Consider the following 22,004-nt stretch of genomic DNA (forward strand, 5'->3'; position numbering starts at 1 on the left):
GTTATTTCTGATTCAACTGGTGGTTCTCTACTTGGCCTTGAATAGTTCTCTCACATGCAAGTACTGATTACTCAGTATTTTCTAGGACAGGCCTCCATAGATCTCTTCCTTTTTCTTTTTTTCTAGCTCTCTCCTCAGTGCCAGTATTCCTTTTGAGTTCTAACTGCCTTGGCTTTCTTGGACGCCCAACATTATTTCTTCAACTTGGGGAGACCACATGCCCTGCCTGGGTTCCTTCTGCCTGTTCATGGCCTGGAAACTCAAGGCAGTAGGCTAGGCAAATGTATGGCCTCTCTTGTTGTTTGTTTTTTGTTTCCCAGGATCACTGTCTTCATTACTTTTCCAAAATCTTCAGTGCTGTTGTTTCATATACATTTTGTTAAGGTTTTTGTTATCTTATGCAAAAGGTTGAAGTTGGTCCCTTTTACTCAGTCCCGACTAGAAGTGATATTATTATGGTTTTATTGTACATTTTCATAATGACTAGTGATGTTGAGCACATTTTAATTTGCTTGTTGACCATTTGTGTGTTTTCCCTTGTGAAGAGTTTGGTAAAATTTTCCCCCCCCCCCCCCCCCCCCTTTTTAATTCTGTCTTTTTAAAGATCCTTACATGTCCTGGATACTAGTCTTTTGTTAGATAAATGTTTTTGTAAGTACTTTCTCCAAGTCTGTGTTTTTTTCCCTCCTTTCCTTTTCTTTTTTAATGTTTATTTATTTCTGAGACAGAGAGCGTGAACAGGGGAGGGACAGAGAAAGGGGCAGACACAGAATCCAAAGCAAGCTCCAGGCTCCAAGCTGTCAGCACAGAACCCGATGCCGGGCTCTAACCCGTGAACCGTGAGATCATGACCTGAGCTGAAGTTGGACGCTCAACTGACTGAGCCAACCCAGGCACCCCATCTCATTTACTTAACTGTGCTTTTGACGAGCAGAAATATTTGTCTGATGAAGTCCGTCAGTTGTCTTCATTGTCTACTATGAGCTAAGACACTTTTGCCTAACCCTGAAATCATGAAGGTCATTTGCTTTGTTTCATCTAAAACTTTGTTTTTGTTAATTCATACTTAGGTCTGTAATGTATCTCAAGTTAAGTTTTGTAGGGTCTGTTGTTTGCATCTGGATAACCAGTTGTTTCTGCCCCATGTGTTGAAAAGAGTCCCCTTTCCTTACTGAACTGCTTTGGTGAAACAGCACTTGGCTGCATAAGTGGGCTATTGCAGGAGTCTTCATTCGGCTCCATTGATATATTTGTCTGTCTTTATATCATTGTAATACTAGTTTGATTATTTGTACTTTATAGTAAGTCTTGAAGTTAGATTTGCAAGTCCTTCAACCTTTTTCATCCTTATCAAGATTGCTTTGCATATTTTAAGTCTTAAGCACTTTATATAAATTACAATATTAGCTTTTCTGTTTCTTCCAAAAGGTTGATAGGGTTATGATTATCATTGCTTTCAATCTGTAGGTCAGTTTGAGGAGAACTGACATGTTAACATGTTGAGTCTTCCTATTAAAAAAAATATTTTTAATGTTTGTTTATTTTTGAGAGAGAGAGTGCGTGAGTGGGAGAGTGGCAGAGTGGGGGGAGGGCAGAATCTGAAGCAGGCTTCAGGCTCTGAAGGTGTCAGCACAGAACCTGACACGGGGTTCGAACTCATGAACTGTGAGATCATGACCTGGGCTGAAGTTGGACACTTATCCCACTGAGTCACCTGGGTGCCACAAGTCTTCCTTTTAATTACAAGGTATATCTCCATTTATTTAGATCATCTTTGTTTTTTTTTTTTTCTTCCCTACATTTTGTAGTTTTCAGTCTTTGGTCTTGCATGTCTTTTGTTTTACTTTTATTTATTAAAAAACATTTTTTTAAAGTTTATTTATTTATGTTTGAGAGGGAGAGAGACAGAGCATGAGCAGAAGGGCAGAGAGAGGGAGACCGAGAACTGAAGCAGGCTCCAGGCTCTGAGCTGTTAACTTAGAACCAGAAGAGGGGCTCAAACTCACCGCAAGATCATGACCTTAGCCGAAGTCGGTCGCTCAACCGACTGAGCCTCCCAGGCACCCCTGCATATAGATTAGAATTTTAATATATCAATTTTGTAAAGCTATTCCTTTTAGCATTTATTTCTTTAGCAATTTCAATATCTTCTTTCCTTACCTTTTTATCGTGTATTTATATAGTGTACCACTTACAGTTAATACTATGTCACTTCTTGAATGTGTAGAAATCTTGCAACCATAGAGATTGTTTGATGTACCCTTTGTCTGCTGTCAGTTATGCTCTTGTTATATGTGTTAGATCTATACGTTATAACCTCCAGAAAACAGTATTATAATTTTTGCTTTCAATAATCATTTGTAGTTTTGAGAATTTAAGAACTAAAATTTTTTATATTCTCCAGATATTTACCATTTGTGGTCCTCTTCTTCACTTCCTAAAGATTTATATTTTCATCTAGTACCATTTGCTTTTATTATGAAGAACTTCTTCTATTAGCCTTTGTTGTAGTCCATGTCTCCTGGTGATGGATTCTGTTTACTGCCTTTTACGTGAAAATATCTGTTTCACCTTTGTTTTTGAAGGGTATATTAGTTGCATATAGAATTCTGGGTGGAACTACAGTTCTTTTTCTTGAAGCACTTTAAAGATTGTATTTTACTGTCTTTTGGCTTCCATACTTTATGATGAGAAATCAGCCATTTCTCTAATCACCGGTGGTTCCCCTGTATCTGATGTGTCATTTTCTCTTGGCTCCTTGAAGAGATTCTCCTGCGTTTGCTTTTCAGCAACCAGTTTGGCTATTTGGGATTCCCTGTGCTTTTTGAATCCATAAAGTTGTCTTTCTTCAAATCAAAATTTTCATCCACTAGTTTTCAGAACTCTTTTTGGTATTCTCATATTCTGTATTCTTACTCCCTACCTCTTCTCTTCCTCCTTTTCCAGACCATCAGTTATACATGTTCGATTTCTTGATACCATTCAGTCGGTCCCTGAAGCCTTGTTCATTTTTTCCCCACTATTTTCTCTCAGAGTAAAGATTTGAGTTAGTGTAGCTTCAAGCTCACTGACTCTATTTGTCATCTTGATTCTGTTAAATCTGTCCAGTAAATTTTTCACTTCACGAATTTTAGCTTTGGGTTTTAGAATTTTTATCGAATTCTTTTTTATAGTTTCTTGTTGGGATTTCTTATTTCACTTCATAGAGGTACATTTTTATTTGCCTCCTAGGACTCTAGTATAATCTCTATTTAAAGTCTTAATTCCAGTGTCTAGGTCATCTTAAGGTTGGTTGGCCTTTATTGATTGTCGTTTATGGTAAGCGTGATTAACATTTTTCTGGTTCTTAATAGATTAGGTAATTTGGATTGTTTTCTAGACGTTGTGAATGTTGTATGTGGGAAGCCTTGATTCTGTTATATTCCTTTGAGGAAATTGTTACTGCTTTTATCAGGCAGTTGATTTGGTTGGATTCAGACTGCTTATTCTATATTTTGAGCAGTTGCTTAAATCTTCTTTTATTTCATTTTTCCTTAATTGGGTTCAAGCTTGTTCTGTGCATGTATGGTCCAAGGTTAGTGAGACAGATCCTGTATGTACAAATTTGCCTTCAGGCTAAAAGTAAGTCCTAAAAAATGGGAGACTTCTTGCTGGTTCCTTCCACGTTTTGACTTCTAGTGGGAAACCAGAATCTGGCTGTTTATCTGTATAGGAGTTTCTCTCTTATAACCTTACTTAGCTGTTTTGGAAGTACAAATGAATTTTATTACAGATTTAAAAATATTTGGTGTGTTTCAGTTCATTGCAGTTATTATCTTTTATTGGTCTTAAATGATTTCATCTTTGGCTGGCAGGAACCTCTTTAGGTTGGCTGATAAATCCTTTGGACATGACTACAGTAGTCTTTTATTGCTTCCTGGCTAGTTGATAGAACAAGTTACCTGGACTTACTTGACCTAGACCAAGAATTCTCTACATCTCTTAGGGGTCCTGGTTCCTTTGGGAAATGTTGTTTGGAGACCACAACCTTGGCGCTAGGTTGCTCATTTCTGTTGTAACCTTGAGCCTTTGTAAAACACAAGAGAATATAGATTATTTTGTTTTATTTTTTTTAAAGTTAAAAAAAAAGTTTATTTTTGAGAGAGAGAGAGAGAGCATGAGCAGGGGAGGGGCAGAGAGAAAGGGAGACACAGAATTCAAAGCAGGCTTCAGGCTCTGAAGGTGTCAGCACAGAGCCTGACACGGGGCTTGAATTCATGAGCCATGAGATCATGACGTGAACTGAAGTCGGACACTTAACCGATTGAGCCACATCAGGTGCCCCAAGATAGGTTATTTTAGATTTATTTTTTATCTTTTGCTTAAAAAAAAAAAAAAAAAAAAAAGAAATAGTGATGGTAAATGTTTTATCCTACAGATGCGTCTGTATGCCACAGTTATATCTTCTATATAATATGAGGAAGATCAAACTTAAAACCTTCTCTTTTATCATTTTATTTATTTTTATCTATTTATATTATTTTCATTTATTACCTTGTTGTTTTTGCAATATGATGGTAATCACAGTGTGGGCAAGCCAGTATGAGTGCAATAGATTGTTACATAACCACAGCTTCCTGAAGATCAGTATTTTTGTTGGCTGTACTTGATTTAGTGAAGTATAGTGGGTTTTATCCTTTGGCAGAAGAATCTAATATAAAGTAGTAAAAGTATTTGGAAATTGACATTTACATTCTGAAGATGGAAAATAGTTGCATCATTTTTTGCTATACTGTATGATGTAGAAAAGAAAGAGCCACCTTGTGTAACTTGGCATTTGTTGGGGCCATTTCAGTTAAAGGTGTTTTTTCTTTTTCCTTCGTTTTCTTTTCTTTTTTTTTTTCCCTCTAAAATGTGAGGTCTTTAATGTGTGCTTGTTTGTTTGTTTTTGGTTTCCTTATAATGTCTGTTACCTTTCATAGGATTTACTTGCACTATTTTTAATTTTTAATTTTTAGTTTTTTCCCCTGCCTTGGCCCCCTACTTATACCTTTTTAACACTACTTCTCACTAAAATAAGAATGGATCTGTGGAATTGTAATAGTAACATGTGTGACTGCATCCTGCCCTATAAAACCTTCCACTTTGGATTGGTTGACTATAGGATCTGGAGTCCCTGTGGTCCAAGGTCCCTCATACCAGATCCTTTCTTCCTGGGTTTAGGGTACAGTCTTCTGACTATAACTTAACCTTCTTTTCTTTTCCTGAAAGTTTTTTCTTTAAAGTCTCCTATATTATTTTTATCTTTAGTAGGAAGATATAACATGTAGTAGTGTATTGCTACAAAAATTCCAATTATAAAAGAAATGAAGTATTTTGGAATAAAGAAATAAATTCACTCATAATCTTACCATCCTCACCATAGTCCTGTTAATATGTTTTGTATATTTTAGAGTTCATTTCTATGTATAAATATTTGTTAATGTACTATTACATTAGTTCTCTCAGTGTTATACAGTTTTCATACAATTTTTATAGTTACAATAAAAAGCCATATAAAGTATTTTTATATACATACATTTTCATGTCTTGAAATTAAAGTATATAAATGATATAAAAATGACACATAGTACTTAGTGCTATTTCTATCATATTTTTCCTTTGGCTCTCTAGAAATGAAGTAATTGAATTAGTTTTCTGGAATCATGTTGCTATAAATTGCTTTCCAAAAGAATTGGATTATAGTGCTATCAACAGTATATGAAACAGTATTTGCCGCCCCCCCCGATTTTTTTTAATGTTTATTAATTTTTGAGAGAGAGAGAGTGAGTGTGTGTGAGCAGGTGAGGGGTAGAGAGAGGGAGACACAGAACCCAAAGCAGTCTCCAGGTCCAAACTGTTAGCACAGAGCCCGATGCGGGGCTCGAACCCACAAACTGTGAGATCACGACCTGAGCAAAGTCGGGCGCTTTAACCAACTGAGCCACCCAGCTGCCCCTCATTTAAATCAAAATTCAAAGTTTTTGACTTTGGCTCTTTATTTTAGGAGAAACCAAACCTAACTGACTATGATAATACTAGATAATCCTAGACAGAAAGCAAAGGGATAGAGGCAAATGTTAAAAACTGTGCTTCAGGGGCGCCTGGGTTGCGCAGTCGGTTAAGCGTCCGACTTCAGCCAGGTCACGATCTCGCGGTCTGTGAGTTCGAGCCCCGCGTCAGGCTCTGGGCTGATGGCTCGGAGCCTGGAGCCTGTTTCCGATTCTGTGTCTCCCTCTCTCTCTGCCCCTCCCCCATTCATGCTCTGTCTCTCTCTGTCCCAAAAATAAATAAAAAAAAAAAACAAAAAAAACAAAACAAAACTGTGCTTCAGCCCCTTCTTTGTATTTATTCATGTTACAAAAAATCATGGCAGGAATGTAATAGTTGAGTAATACTTTTGTAAAGCTGTTATCTGATGGTGTTCCTGGTTGGCTCAGTCAGAGCATGTGACTCTTTGATCTGTGGGTTGTGAGTTCACACCCCACATTGGGTGTAGCAATTACTTAAAACATATGTGTATATGTGTACGTATTTATATACGCACATATGTATATATGTGTATAAAATTATCTGGTGTTCTGAGGATGATCCCGTGTCGAGGAGAATTACTTTGTGAGGAATGTTCTGAAAAACTCTTAGTGGTAAGTAGTGCACATACTCCCACATTTTTAATAGTTTTGAAGTTATAGAGAATTTGTTATAGCTTGGTAATCTGAAAAATCTTTTTTTCTTTTTTTTACATAGAGATGTGAACTGTGTCCTCATAAGGATGGAGCTTTAAAAAGAACAGATAATGGGGGTAAGTACAGAGACTTTTAAAAATTTTTTTATTGAAAAGTGGAGTGGGGGGTATTTAAAAATATCTGGCAGTTCGTATTATAATATCAAATAAATGTTTACCACTCAAATAATTGTAATAGTAGTGTATGTAATTTATGGATTTTTCCCCCCCTACTTCGTGGGCAAACTTTTAAGCACTTTTCTTGTGCAGAATGGTCTACATACTTCTAATTAAAATCTTGATTTAAGAAAAAATGGGTACAGTTTCTTATATTAGAAATTATTTTTGAAAACATAAGCCACTTTTTTTTTGTTAGAGCTAAACTCTAGTGTTTTAGAATCTTTTTTTCCCTCTCTTTTGTGTATTGCTAGACAGATGATATTTTCAGTGAATTCTTTTTTTTTTTTAATTTAAAAAATTTTTTTTGAGACAGAGAGAGCATGAACGGGGGAGGGTCAGAGAGAGGGAGACACAGAATCTGAAACAGGCTCCAGGCTCTGAGCGGTCAGCACAGAGCCTGACGCGGGGCTCGAACTCACGGACCGTGAGATCATGACCTGAGCCGAAGTCGGACGCTCAACCGACAGAGCCACCCAGGCGCCCCTCCAGTGAATTCTTAATTTTAACACCCTGAGGAATTTTGTTGCTTGAATATAAAGAAATACTGACTTCTGTCTTTAAATTTTGGTGTGCTTTCCTGAGAACCCTTGTGTATTTCTCATTTATATCTCCATTTTTCATTACTTTCCTCTGAGAAATCCGTGTTTCTTTATAACTCAGTACCATTCTTAAATATGTAAACACGAATGTCTTAAACTGTGCATACTATGAAAACTAACCGATAAAGAAACTTTTAAAAGCACAGGTTATAACTACTGTTAGTACACTTCCATTTTGGGCAGCCAATTCTAAAGCATTTTGGGATAGAGTAATGATGTTAGTAAATGAAAGGGAAAAATAAAATGTTTTTGCCTGGCTCTACATAAATTTATTTGTATACAAACTTAATGGTTAGACTGTTACACAGTCATGTACAAAATTTAAAAAATGTTAGAAACCTTTTCTCCTATCCTTGTTCACCATTTGCCTAGTTTCTCAACAACTTTCCTGCTTTGATATAGTTGCTGTTATTACTTCTCTACATATCCTTCTAGGTTTTTTATTTTTGCATATAGAAATAAATGTGAATTAACAAATATTTTCTTCTCTAATTTTTAAGTATCTTAATTTTTCCAGTGAACAAATTTATCTATTTATTAATGGTTTAAAGCTTTCTTTTTTTGTGTGATCAGTCACCTGTTGATAGACTTTCTGATCTTCTGCTTTTATGACTTGTATACATGTCATTTTGCATATATGCGCTTATGTCTGTAGGATTATTAATTCCCAGGGGTGGAACTGTTGGGTGAAAGGCATTTTGCAGTTAATTTGGTAGATATTCCCAAATTATTCTCCCTAGTGGTTGTGCCAATTTGTTTCCAGCAGCAGTGAATGAAAAACTTGTGTTCTTCATACCCTGTGGTAATCCAGTAGGTGAAAATTGGTATCTCAGAGCATTTATTTTACATTTCTCTTATTATGAGTAAAGCTGAGCATCTTACATTTTTAAAAGCAATTTGCATTTTTCTCTTTGTGGTCTGTTAATATGATTTTTCTCTTTGGTTGTTGATCATTTTCTTTTTGATTTGTTGGAGCTTTCATAGGAGCCCCTCATTCCTTAGGCTTTTGTGATATGAGTTGAACCAGGTTTTCCCAGTTGTTCAGTCTTCTGGGGCTTTTTACCATGCAGAAGTTCTTGATTTTTATTTAGGTTTATTTTTTAATCTTGTCTTTCATGGCTTCTGTATTTTGAACCATTAGTTAGAAAGGCTTTCCATACTCCAGAGTTAGTAAAGGAATTCTTTCACATTTTCCTCTAGTATTTTTATGGTTTCTTTTTTTTTTACAGTTTAATCTTTGATACATTTGGAATGTATCCAGGTAATACAATGTGAGGTATGGATCCAACTTTATTTTTTCCTAGATGCTAAAATGCTTCCATTTGTCCCATCACCATTTATTAAACTGTTCATCTTTTCTTCACTGATTTGAAATGCCATCTTTGTTAGAGTCTAAATTTGATGTGTATTTAAAACATTCTGACTAAATTATGTTCCAAAATTGATTTGTAAATTATTTTGGAACCTGGAATGCATTTTCCTATAGAAATGCTAATTATATTTCTAGAGTAGTTAACAAAACCCCACAATGTACCTGATGGTACAGTATTGATAATAACTGTTCTTTAATATCCAATACCCTTTTTTTCATGCTGGAAAGTATGTTACACGTTTTTAGTTTAGGTTTTCCTTTTCTGGCAATCAGGATGAGGAGTTTCTCAATGCAGCTTTTAATTTTCTCAATCTCAGCTGCTGTATGTAGTTCTCAGTTGTTAAAGGTAAGTAAATACTTAAGCTTAACATAGGTTAGTATGTGAAAAGTGGGGTTGGGGTATTACAGGCAGAAGGAGAAGCAAATGATAAAGACACAGATATACAGAATTGGAAACAATTGGGAATTAGACTAAGGTTTGAATGGCAGGCCTTCTGAGAGGTGAAACTGATAATACACACAAAGTTGTCATTCCTTCCCCTCCCCTGCTCCTGTCCTTCCCCTCCCCTGCTCCTGTCCTTCCCTTCTCCTCCCTTCCCTACCCCTCCCCCCCCCCACCGCTCCTTCCCCACCTCCTTTTCTGTCCTAAGAACTCCATCCTGTTGATTGTGGGGAGCCACTGAAGCTGAGGAGTAACAGATTTCTATTTTAGAAGGATCACTCTCTGATGGCATTGTGGTGAATAGATTGGAAGGATATGACACTACACCAGCTATAAAAAAGAATAGTGGAGCTGAATTATAAGTGCATTTAACATACTTGAAATCAACTATATATCCTGGGGGATGGGGAGAGATAGATATAGGCAAATAAATAAATTGTAGAGGTAATTCAGTTTGCCATTTTACCCAGTGAGCATACACTCTAGGCAAACGTTAATGGGACTCCCTGTGAATGACTGTAAGGTTTTCCCAACCATCATTGACAAAGATATGAAATATATTATTGAGGGGTCAGGCAAGAGGTGGTGATGTTACTTCTCGTTTATTTTTTTAATTAAGAAAAATTTTAATTCTAGTATAGTTAACAGACAGTGTTATATTAGTTCCAAGAGTAGAAGATAGTGATTCAGCAATTCTGTATATTGCTCCATGCTCATCAAGAGTATTACACATTTTTGTTTGGTTTGGTTTTTGAGAGAGAGCCTGAGGGGGGGAAGGGCAGAGGGAGAGAGAGAGAATCTTAGGCAGGTGCCATGCCCAGGCTTGATCTCATGTGATCATGACCCAAGCCAAACTTAAGATGCTTAATTGACTGAGCCACCCAGGCAGCCTGATAAGTGTTAATACTCTTCTTCCCCTTCACCTATTTCATACCCCCCCCCCCCACCGCCTCCCACCACACCTCCTCTCAGGTAACCATTAGTTTGTTCTCTATAGTTAAGAGTACTTTTTTTTTTTTTTTTTTTGGTTTGTCTCTTTTTTTTTTGGTTTGTTCATTTCTTAAATTCCACATATGAGTGAAATAATACAGTATTTGTCTTTCTCTGACTTTTTTCACTTAGCATTATAACTCTGGATTCATCTGTGTTGTTGCAAATGACAAGCTTTCGTTCCTTTTAATAGCTGAATAATAGTCCATTATATGTATATACTATGTCTTTTTTAAAGTTTAAGTTTATTTACTTTGCAGCAATCTCTGCACCCAGCGTGAGTCTTGAACTCACAACCCTGAGATCAGGAGTTGCATGCTCTTCTGACTGAGCCAGCCAGGCACTCCCACATCTTCTTAGCCATTCATCTGTCAGTGGACATTTGGGCAGCTGCCATAATTTGGCTATTGTAAATAATGCAGCAATAAACATAGGAGTGAATATATCTTTTCAAACCAGAGTTTTTTGGTATTCTTTGGGTAAATACCTAGGAGTGTGATTGCTGGATCATATGGCAATTTTATTTCTAATTTTTGAGGAACCTCCATACTGTTTTCCATAGTGGCTGCACAATTTTGCATTTTCACTAATTGTGCACGAGGGTTCCTTTTTCCTCACATCCTCACCAACACTTGTTTGTTGTGTTTTTTAGCCATTATGACAGGTGTGGGGTGATAGTTCATTGTGCTTTTGATTTGCATTTCTCTGATGATGAGTGATGTTGAGCATCTTTTCATGTGTCTGTGGGTCATCTAGATGTCTTCTTTGGAGGAATGTCTATGTCCTCTGCCCATTTTTAATTGGATTATTTATTACTTGAATTGTTGAAGAAATTTCAAAATGAATTGAGGGTCATTGGTAGACACTATGTGACAGAAAGATGAGAAGAACTTACAGAATCTTGATATTTATATATATTCAAAATGATATACAGTGTAATGCATTTTCTGTTGGAATTTTAAGGGATTTTTCAAGGATAGTTTTTTTAAAATTGTTTTTCATGTTTATTTTTGAGAGACAGAGTGCAAGTGGTGGAGGGGCAGAGAGAGAGGGAGACGCAGAATCTGAAGCAGGCTCCAGGCTCTGAGTAGTCAGCACAGAGTTTGACACAGGGCTCGAACTCAAAAACCACGAGATCAGGACCTGAGCTGAAGTTGGGCCTTTAACTGACTGAGCCACTCAGGTGCCCCAAGGATAGTTTTGATTATGCTTATTTTTTGCTTTAGAATCTGAACCTTGCAAAGATGAGACTCTGCTTTATTGCAGTCTAAGGGAGAGATTGATGAGGGACTGGTTGAAGATAGTAGTAGGAGGGTAAAAATGAAGGAATGGACATCAGAGGTATTAAGTGGTAAAAGTTTACAGGTATATTGAAAAATTATATGTCTATTTCATTATGGGAAATTTTGAGCCTACAAAAAAGTAGGGAGAATCCCCAGGGACCAACCTTTAACAGTGATCAAGTCATGGCCAGTCTTGTTTCATTTATACCTTTCCATACCCCATTCTTACGATTATTTTGAATTTTGTGAGCATCACTGACACGCATGGATATTTAAAAAATACACAATATATTATGACACATAAAAAATTGACAAGAAATTCTTAAAAGCCATCAACCGTTCAGTCTTTGTTTGAAGTTTCCTGATTGTCTCCTAAATGTTTTTCTTTTTCTGTTTTTATCTTTTTCTTAATTTTTTTATTGTTTATGTATTTGTTTTGAGAGAGAGAGAGAATGTGCATGCATGCCAGCATAGGGGAGGGGCAGAGAGGGAGAGACAGGATCCCAAGTAGGCTCCGTGCTGTCAGTGCCGAGCCCAGTGTGGGCCTTGGTCTCATGAACTGTGACATCATGACCTGACCCGAAATCAAGAGTCTGACGCTTAACCCACTGGGCCACTTGGTACCCCTAAATGTTATCTTTTTATGTTTGAATGAGTCAGTATCCAAATAAGGTCCATAAGCTGGATCTATAAGGTGCCTACGTTGCAATTGCTTAAAATATCTCTTAGGTCTCTTTGTAATCCTCCCCCTTGATTTCCTTGTTGGTTTACTTGTGGAAAATGTGGGACATTTGCCCTGCAGGGTTTCTCACAGTAGATGTTGTTGATGGCATCTCAGATGGTGTGTGTGTGAACACGTTGCTTTGTTCCATGTATTTTCTGTACATGAGTAGTTAGGCTTGATCGTTCAGTTTATTGTGGGGGCAGCTAAAAATACTTCATGGTGTTGTATACTTCTTCATGAAGCATATGATACTTCCTTTTTTCTTTTTTGTGGTATCAGCAGCTGTTGACCAGTATCTAGACCATTATTTTATTGAATAGAGGTTGAATAAATTGTGATATTCTATCATGCATTAGGATTACTTTTTTTATTCCCACCACTCCATCCTGTCTAGCAGGATTACTTCTATAAAGAAAACCTATTTCTTATCAATTATTTCATTATCCTGAAATACAGTTTGTGAAGGAAGGACAAGATCTTTTATTCTTTTTTCTTAAAATTGAGGTAAAATTCCTGTAGAATAAAATTTACCATCCTAAGATATACAGTTCAGTGGTATTTAGTACTTTGACAGTATTGGTCAACTGCTACCCCTGTTAATTTCCAAAACTAACTAACTTACTTACTTTCTTTCTTTCTTTTTTAATATTTTTCTAATGTTTTATTTGTTTTTGAGAGAGAATGATGAGAGAGAGAGAACATGAGCAGGGGAGGGGCAGAGAGAGAGTGGGTCAGAGGATCCAAAGTGGGCTCTGTGCTGAGAGCGGAGAGCCCAACATGGGGCTCGAAGTCATGAACCATGAGATCATGACCCGAGCCAAAGTCAGATGCTTAACCAACTGAGCCACCCAGGTGCCCCCAAAACATTTTTTTGAAAAGTGGATTTATTTTGAGAGAGTGCATTCGTGCGTGGAGGAGGGGCAGAGAGAGAGAGGGAGATAGAGAATCCCAGCCAGGCTCCACACCATCAGTGCAGAGCCAGAGGGGGCTCAATCCCACAAACTGCAAGATCATGACCTGAGTTGAAATCAAGAGTTGGATGCTCAGCTGACTGAGCCACCCGGGTGCCCCTAATTGCCCTTATTTCCAAAACATTTTTATTACCCTAAAAGAAAATACACTTTCATAAGCAGAAACTGTGCATTCTACCTTCTTCCCCTGGCCCCTGGCAACCATCAGTCTGCTTTTTGTCTCTATGGGTTTACTTATTCTGTATATTTTACTTAAGTATAATAATCACACAGCGTATGACCTTTTGAGTCTGGCTTCTTTCTCGGCATAATGTTTTCAAGGTCATCACTGTTGCAGCCTGTATTAGTACTTCAGTCCCGTTTATGGCTGAATAGTATTTGTGTGTGTGTGTGTGTGTGTGTGTGTGTGTGTGTGTGTGTGAGAGAGAGAGAGAGAGAGAGAGAGAGAGAGAGAGAGGAGAGCGAGAGTGTGTGTGCACATGCATACGAGAGGGATTACATTATGTTGGATGTTTGCATTGTTTCTACCTTTTGACTGTTTTGAATAGTGCTACTGTGAACATTGTTGTAGAAGAACCTATTTTATCTGTTTTTAGATTTGAGGAGTATATACTAGGAGTGGCATTGATGGGTCGTACAGTGATTCTGTGTTTAACTTTTTGAGGAACCACCAAACTGTTCTTCATAGTGGCTGCACCATTTTTACAGTCCTCCAAGCAAAGTATGAGAGATCCAATTCCTTTTCATTCTCACCACCACTTAACTTTTTTCTGAATTTTTAAATTATAGCCATCCTAGTGAGTTTGAAGTGGTACCTCATTGTTGTTTTAATTTCTGTTTCCCTAATAAGTGATGTTGAGCATTTTTTTCATGAGCCTTTTGGCCATATGTGAATCTTCTTTGGAGAGAAGTCTATTCCTTTCCTTCCCTCCCCTCCCCTCCCCTCCCCTCCCTTTAACATTTATTTGGGGGAAAGTGCAAGTGGGGAAGGGGCAAAGATAGGGGGACACAGGATCTGAAGCAGGCTCTGCGCTGACAGGCTGACAGCAGTGAGTCCAATGTGGGGCTTGAACTCATGAACCTCAAGATCATGACCTGAGCCAAAGTCAGACATTCAACCGACTGAGCCACCCAGCTGTCCCTCTTTTAATTTTAATGTTTATTTATTTTTGAGAGAGAGACAGAGTACGAGCAGGGGAAGTGCAGAGAGAGAGAGAGAGACAGACAGACAGACAGACAGACAGAATTCGAAGCACGCTCTCAGTTCTGAGCTCTCAGCCCAGAGCCTGACATGGAGCTCAACCCACAAATTGCGAGATCATGACCTGAGCCGAAGTCAGACGCTTAACTGACTGAGCCACCCATGCACCCCTATTTATATTCTTTTCTATTTTGTAATTGGGTTGTCTGTCTTTTTGTTGTTGAGCTGTAAGACTTCTTTATGTATTCTGGATCCCTATCAGATACATGATTTGCAAATCTTTTCTCCCACTCTGTATGTTGTCTTCTCATGTTCTTGATAATGTCCTTTGATTCACAGTAGTCTTTAATTTGATTAGTATCAGTTTATTTAATTTTTCTTTGTTGCTCATGCTTTTGGTGTCATATCTAAGAATCCATTGCTATCCAAGGTCAGTAAGATTTATACCTATGTTTCTTTCTAAGACTTCTCTTTTTAGAACTTTTTTAGTTGTTGATCCATTTTGAGTTAAATCCAACTTTTTTTTTTTTTTTTTTTTGCATATGGATATCCAGATGTCCCAGCACCATTCGTTGGAGAGATTCTTCTTTCCCCATTGACTGGTCTTGGTACCCTTGTTGAAAATCAGTTGGCTGTAGATACATGGATTTATTTCTGGACTCTACTATTCCATTGGTCTTTATGTCTGTTGTAATGCCAATACAAACTTTTGAAAGGCCATAGCTTTGATAATAAGTTTTGTAATTGGGAACTGTGAATGTTTCAATTTTATTTTTCTCTTTCAGTATTGCTTGACTGTTCAGGTTCTAGTCCATGTGATTTTTGAGGATTGCAAAAAAGATCTGTGGAATTTTGATAAGGGGTTGTGCTGAATCTGTAGATTGCTTTGGGTAAAGTTATTATCTTAATGGTGTTAAGTTTTTTATTGTATGAATGTGGGGTGTCTTTCCATTTATTTATGTCTTTAATTTCTTTCAGCCTTGCTCTATAGTTTTCAGTGGGGAAGTCTTTCACATCCTTTGTTTAAGTATTTTATTCTTTTAGATACAAAAGGATTTTTTCTTTAATGTTCTGTTTGGGTTGTTCATTGTTCACATGTAGAAATAAAACTGATATCTTGTGGTTCTTACACCTTGCAGCTTTACTGAATTTGTTCTAATGTTTTTTGTGTGTTCTTTAGGGTTTTTTCTAGGTAAGATGATGTGAATACTGATAGTTTTACTTAATCTTTTCCAATTGGGATGTTTTTTATGTTTTTTATTTTTCTTGCCTAATTGCTTTAGCTAACATTTCTAGTACAATGTTGAATAGCGGTGGAACTAGATAGTGGGTGTCCATGTCTTCTTCCTGATATTAGGGAGAAAAGTATCAGTCTTTCATTATTGAGTTAGTTGTTACCAGTAGATTTTTCAAAAATTCTCCTTATCATATTGAGGAAGTTCCATTTTTTTATTTTGTTGAGTGTATCTTGTGAAAAGCTGTCAAATTTTGTCAAATGCTTTTTTTGTATTGAGATGGTGATGTGGTTTTTAAATTTTTTAAAAAATTAATGGTATATATTACATTGACTGTTTTTCTTATGTTGTACACCCTTTGTATTTCTATCATAAATCCCTTTTGATCATGGTGTATAATTCTTTTAATTATTTAATTTTGTCCCCCAAAAGATTTCCCCGTCCAGAACCTCAGGATATGACCACATTTGGGAATAAGGGTCTTTACGGATATAATTAAGGTAAAGATCTTGAATGGGGTCATCCTGGCCTAGTATGGACACTAAATCCAATGATAAATGTCCTTGTAAAAGATGATTGGAGAAGACACAGGAGACACAGTACATGGCCATGTGAAGACTAAGGTGGAGATTGGAGTTACATAGTTGTGAACTGAGAAATGCCAAGGATTGCCAGAGCCACCAGAAGTTAGGATAGAAGCCTGTTGATTTTGGATTTCTGTGTCCCAAACTGTGAAAGAATAAATCTGTTTTCTTAAGCTACCAAATTTGATGTAATATTTTTTATGGCTGCTCTAGGGTACTAATACACTGTATTTTGCTGAGATTTTTTGCATGTATATTCATAAGGGATATTGGTCTGTAATTTTGTTTTCCTATGTTTTGTCGGGCTCTGGGGGCATTTGATAACATGCTGACCTTATAGAATGAATTAATTAGGAAGTGATTCTTCCTCTTCTATTAATGGGAAGAGTTTGAGATTTGTGTTAATGCTTCTTTATTTTATTCTTTTAAAAAAATGTTTATTTATTTATTTTGAGAAAGAGGGGCAGGGATAGAGGGTGAGAGAGAATACCAAGCAGGCTTCAGGATGTTAGCACAGAAGAGCTGGATGCAGGGCTTGATTTCATGAACCATGAGATCATGTCTTGAGATGAAATCTAGAGTCAGATGCTTAACCAGGTGAGCCACTCAGGTGCCCCCTGTGTTAATGTTGGTTGCTTGCTTGCTTGCTTGTTGCTTTATTTTATTTTATTTTATTTTATTTTATTTTATTTTATTTTATTTATGTATTTATGTATTTATTTATCTATTTATTTATTTAAATGTTTATTTTTGGAAAGGGAGAGGGAGAGAATGTGAGTGGGGGAAGGACAGAGAGGAAGGGAGACAGAATCCGAAGCAGGCTTCAGGCTCTCAGCTGTCAGCACAGAGCTCGATTTGGGACTCGAACTCATGAACCATGAGATCATGACCTGAGCCAAAGTTGGATGCTTAACCCACTCAGCCACCCAGGTGCCCCTAATGCTTCTTTAAATGTTTGGTAGAATTCACTTGGGACTGCATTTGATCCAGGGCTTTTCTTTGCTGAGAGATTTTTGCTTATCGATTCAGTCTCTTTATCTGTTCAGATGTTCTCTTTCAGTTTTGTTAGTTTTTGTGTTTCTAGGAATTTGTCCATTTCATGTAGGTTGTCTAATCTGTTGGTGTGTAATTGTTCATAGTATTTTCTTTTTTCTTTCTTTTTTTTTTTTTTAATGTTTATTTTTGAGACAGAGAGAGACAGAGCATGAACGGGGGAGGGGCAGAGAGAGAGGGAGACACAGAATCAGAAGCAGGCTCCAGGCTCTGAGCCGTCAGCCCAGAGCCTGACGCGGGGCTCGAACTCACGGACCGTGAGATCGTGACCTGAGCTGAAGTCGGACGCTCAACCGACTGAGCCACCCAGGCGCCCCTTTTAAGATTTTATTTTTAAGTAATCTCTATACCCAGTGCGGACCTTGAACTTGCCACCCTCACATCAACAATTTCATGTTCCACCAACTAAGCCAGATAGGTACCCCACAGATTTTAATTCTTATTTCATTTTTTATATATATTTTAAGTAGTTACCATGGTGATTACAATTAATCTCTTAAATTCATACCACTTGGAGAAATAGCCAAGTTAAGGGAAACAAAGGCAAATGCCTTGAGTCAGTCCTTCATGTGCTTTCTCTGCCCGTCATACAGTTAGGCCTGTTAAAAAACGCAGGTCTTTGCGAACAAGCTTTGCTGTATCCCTTCTGGAACCAGGGATGAGAGTTCCACACTAGAGACACGGGATACAGTCTTCCAGACCATTATCAATCTGAGGAGGGGTGGAACAAGAGCAAGTAAAAGTGACATAAAACTTTTTTTAAAAAATTAATTTATTGAAATTCTAATATACAGTGTAGTGTTGGTTTCAGAAGTAGAACCCAGTGATCCATCACTTACCTATAACCCCCCAGTGCTCATCCCATCAGGGGCCCTCCTTAATGCCCATCAACCATTTAGCCCATCCCCCTACCCACCTCCCCTCTAGCAATCCAGTTTGTTCTTTGTATGAAGAATCTCTTATGGTTTACCTCCCTCTCAGTTTTTATTTTTGCTTTCCTTCCCCTATGTTCATTTGTTGTATTTCTTAAATTCCACATATGAGTGATATCATATGATATTTGTCTTCTCTTATTTCACTTAGCATAATACACTCTAGTTACATCCACATTGTTGCAAATGATAAGATTTCATTCTTTTTGATCGCTGAATAGTATTCCATTGTATATGTATAGTATATCCTCTTTATCCATTCATTAGTCAGTGGACGTTTGGTCTCTTTGCATAATTTGGCTACTGTCAATAGTGCTGCTCTAAACATTTGGGTGCATGTGCCCCTTTGAATCAGCATTTTGGTATCCTTTGGATAAATACCTACTAGTGCAGTTGCTGGGTTGCAGGGTTAGTTCTATTTTTAATTTTTTGAGGAAACTCCATATTGTTTTGCAGAGTGGCTGCACCAGTTTGCATTCCCACCAACAGTGCAGAAGTGTTCCCCTTTCTCCACATCCTCACCAATACCTGTTGTTTTCTGAGTTTTTAATTTTAGCCATTCTAACGGGTGTGAGGTGGTATCTCATTGTGGTTTTGATTAGTATTTCCCTGATGATGAGTGATGTGGAGCATTTTTTCATGTGTCTTTTAGCTATCTGGATGTCTTTGGAAAAGTGTCTATTCATGTCTTCCACCCATTTCTTCACTGGATTATTTGCTTTTTGGGTGTTGAGTTTGAGAAGTTCTTTCTTTCTTTCTTTTTTTTTTTAAAGAGAGAGAGGATGCTAGTGAGTGAGAGGCAGAGACAGAGAGATAATCCCATGAGGGGCAGAGCTAGACAAGTGGCTCACCCGAAGCCCAGCTCGCGTTTACATGAAGTGGGGCTCGGACTCCCAAACCATGACATCACAACCTGAGCCGAAGTCAGATGCTTAACCAACTGAGCCACCCAGGAGCCCGATAAGTTCTTTATAGATTTTGAACACTAACCTGTATCCAATATGTCACTTGCAAATATCTTCTCCCATTCTAAAAGGTCAGTTGCCTTTTAGTTTTGTTGATTGTTTCCTTAGCTGTGCAGAAGCTTTTCATCTTGATGAGGTCCCAATAGTTCATTTTTGCTTTTGTTTCCCGTGCCTTCTGAGACATGTCTAGTAAGAGGTTACTGTGGCCAAGGTGAAAGAGGTTGTTGCCTGCTTTCTCTAGAATTTTGATGGTTTTCTGCCTCATGTTTAGGTCTTTCATCTTGAATTTATTTCTGTGTATGGTGTAACAAAGTGGTCCAGGTTCATTCTTCTACATGTCGCTGTCCAGTTTTCCCAGCACCATTTGCTGAAGGGACTGTCTTTATTCCATTGGATATTCTTTCCTGCTTTGTCAAAGATTAGTTGGCCATACGTTTGTGGGTCCATTTCTGTGTTCTCTATTCTGTTCCATGGATCTTTGTGTCTGTTTTTGTGCCAGTATCATACTGTCTTGATCACAGCTTTGTAATATAGCTTGAAGTCTGGGATTGTGATGCTTCCTGGTTTGGTTTTCTTTTTCAACATTACTTTGGCTATTTGGGGTCTTCTGTTGTTCCATACAAATTTTAGGATTGTTTGTTCTAGCTCTTAGAAGAATGCTGGTATTATTTTGGTAGGGTTTGCGTTGAATGTGTAGATTGCTTTGGGTAGGATGGACATTTTAACAATATTTGTTCTCCCTTTTGTGAGCATGGAATGTTTCTCCATTTCTTTGTGTCTTCTTCAATTTCTTAAGCTTTCTGTACTTTTCAGAGTACAGATCTTTTACCTCTTTGGTTAGGTTTATTTCAAGGTTTCTTACGGTTTTTGGTGCAATTGGGATCGATTCTGTGATTTCTCTTTCTGCTCTTTCATTATTGGTGTGCAAAAATGTACCTGATTTCTGTACATTGATTTCATATCCTGAGACTTTGCTGAATTCATGTATCAGTTCTAGCTGTTTTTTGGTGGAATCTTTCCTTGTAGAATATTATGTCCTCTGTGAAGAGTGAAAGTTTGACTTTTTCTTTGCCAATTTGTATGCCTTTTATTTCTTTTGATTGCTGAGGCTAGGACTTCAGTACTATGTTGAATGAACAACAGTCGTGAGAGTTGACATCCCTTTTGTGTTCCTGACTGTCGGGGGACAGCTCTCAGTTTTTCCTCATTGAGGATGATATTAGCTGTGGACCTTTCATATATATATGGCTTTTATGATGTCGAGGCATGTTCCTTCCATCCCTACTTCTTGAGGGTTTTTATCACGAAAGGATGTTGTGTTTTGTCAAAAGCCTTTTCTGCATCTATTGAAAGGATCATATGGTTCTTATTCTTTCTTTTATTAATGTGGTGCATCATACTGATTGATTTGCGAATATTGAACCAGCCCTGCAGTCCAGGAACCCACTTGATCATGGTGAATAATTCTTTTAATGTCCTGTTGAATTCAGTTTGCTAGTATCTGGTTGAAAAATTTTCCATCCATGTTTATCTGGGATATTGGCCTGTAATTCTCCTTTTTAGTGGGGTGTTTGTCTGGTTTGGGAATCAAGGTAATGCTGGCTTCATAGAATGAGTTTGGAAGCTTTCTTTCCATTTCTGCTTTTTGGAACAGTTTGAGAATAGGTATTCTTTCAGTGTCTGATAGAATTCTCCTGGGAAGCCATCTGGCTCAGGATTCTTATATGTTGGGAGATTTTTGATAACTCATTCAATTTCTTTGCTGGTTGTGGGCCTGTTCAAATTTTCTGTTTTTTCTTGTTTGAGTTTTGGTAGTGTCAAAGTGCCTAGGAATTTATTTCTTTCAGATTGTCTAGTTGGTTGGCATATAATTTTTCATAGTATTCTCTTATAATTGCATTTCTATGGTGTTGGTTGTGTTCTCTCCTCCATCATTGGTGATTTTATCTATTTGGGTCCTCTCTCTTTTCTTTTTGGTAAGTCTGGAATGTCATGTTTTCATTGTAATTTGCTCTCATGTATTTTTAAATTTCTTTAGTTTCCTGGTTGATCCATTCATTCTTTATTAGGATGTTCTTTAACCTCCATGTATTTGAGGGTTTTCTAAATTTTTTCTTCTGGTTGATTTTAAGATTCATAGTGTTGTGATCTGAATATATTCATGGTATGATCTCAGTCTTTTTGTACCTGTTGAGGGCTGATTTGTGATCCAGTATGTGATCTGTTCTGGAGAATGTTCCATGTGCATTGGAGAAGAATGTGCATTCTGCTGCTCTATGATGAAATGTTCTGAGTATATCTGTTAAGACCATCTGGCCCAGTGTGTCATTGAAAGACATTGCTTCTTTGTTGATTTTCTGCTTAGATGATTTTTCCATTGCTGTAGGTGGGGTATTAAAGTCTCCTACTATTGTGGTATTATTATCTATGAGTTTCTTTATGTTGGTGATTAACTGATTTATATGCTTTCATGTTGGGGGCATAAATATTTACAATGATTAGGTGTTCTTGATGGATATACTCACTAATTATGTTATAATGATCTTTTTTGTCTCTTATTACAGTCTTTGGTAAAAAATTTTTTTTTAATGTTCATTTTTTTTTTTTTTTTGAGTGAAACAGAGTGCGAGTGGGGGAGGGGTAGAGAGGGAGAGACAGAATCCCAAGCATGCTCCAGGCTCTGAGCTGTCAGCACAGAGCCCGACACGACGCGGAGCTCAAGCCCATGAAC

General features: G+C 37.4%; 1 protein-coding gene across 13 annotated transcripts in view; it reads left to right on the forward strand.

The window, feature by feature from the left end:
* The window catches only part of MLLT10 (MLLT10 histone lysine methyltransferase DOT1L cofactor), a 235,295-nt gene that overhangs the window by 33,280 nt on the left and 180,011 nt on the right, over positions 1-22,004 (forward strand). For 12 of the 13 annotated variants that reach the window (XR_007456916.1, XM_049626907.1, XM_049626910.1 and 9 more), the window contains exon 3: positions 6,766-6,820. The gene's annotated coding sequence lies outside the window, so the exon portion shown is untranslated. Of the gene's footprint in view, positions 1-6,765; positions 6,821-8,750; positions 8,798-22,004 lie in introns of all 13 variants that reach the window. The other variant, XM_049626908.1, reaches the window with a different exon arrangement.

The sequence above is a fragment of the Panthera uncia genome, chromosome B4, assembly GCF_023721935.1.
Source record: "Panthera uncia isolate 11264 chromosome B4, Puncia_PCG_1.0, whole genome shotgun sequence".
Taxonomy (NCBI): domain Eukaryota; kingdom Metazoa; phylum Chordata; class Mammalia; order Carnivora; family Felidae; genus Panthera; species Panthera uncia.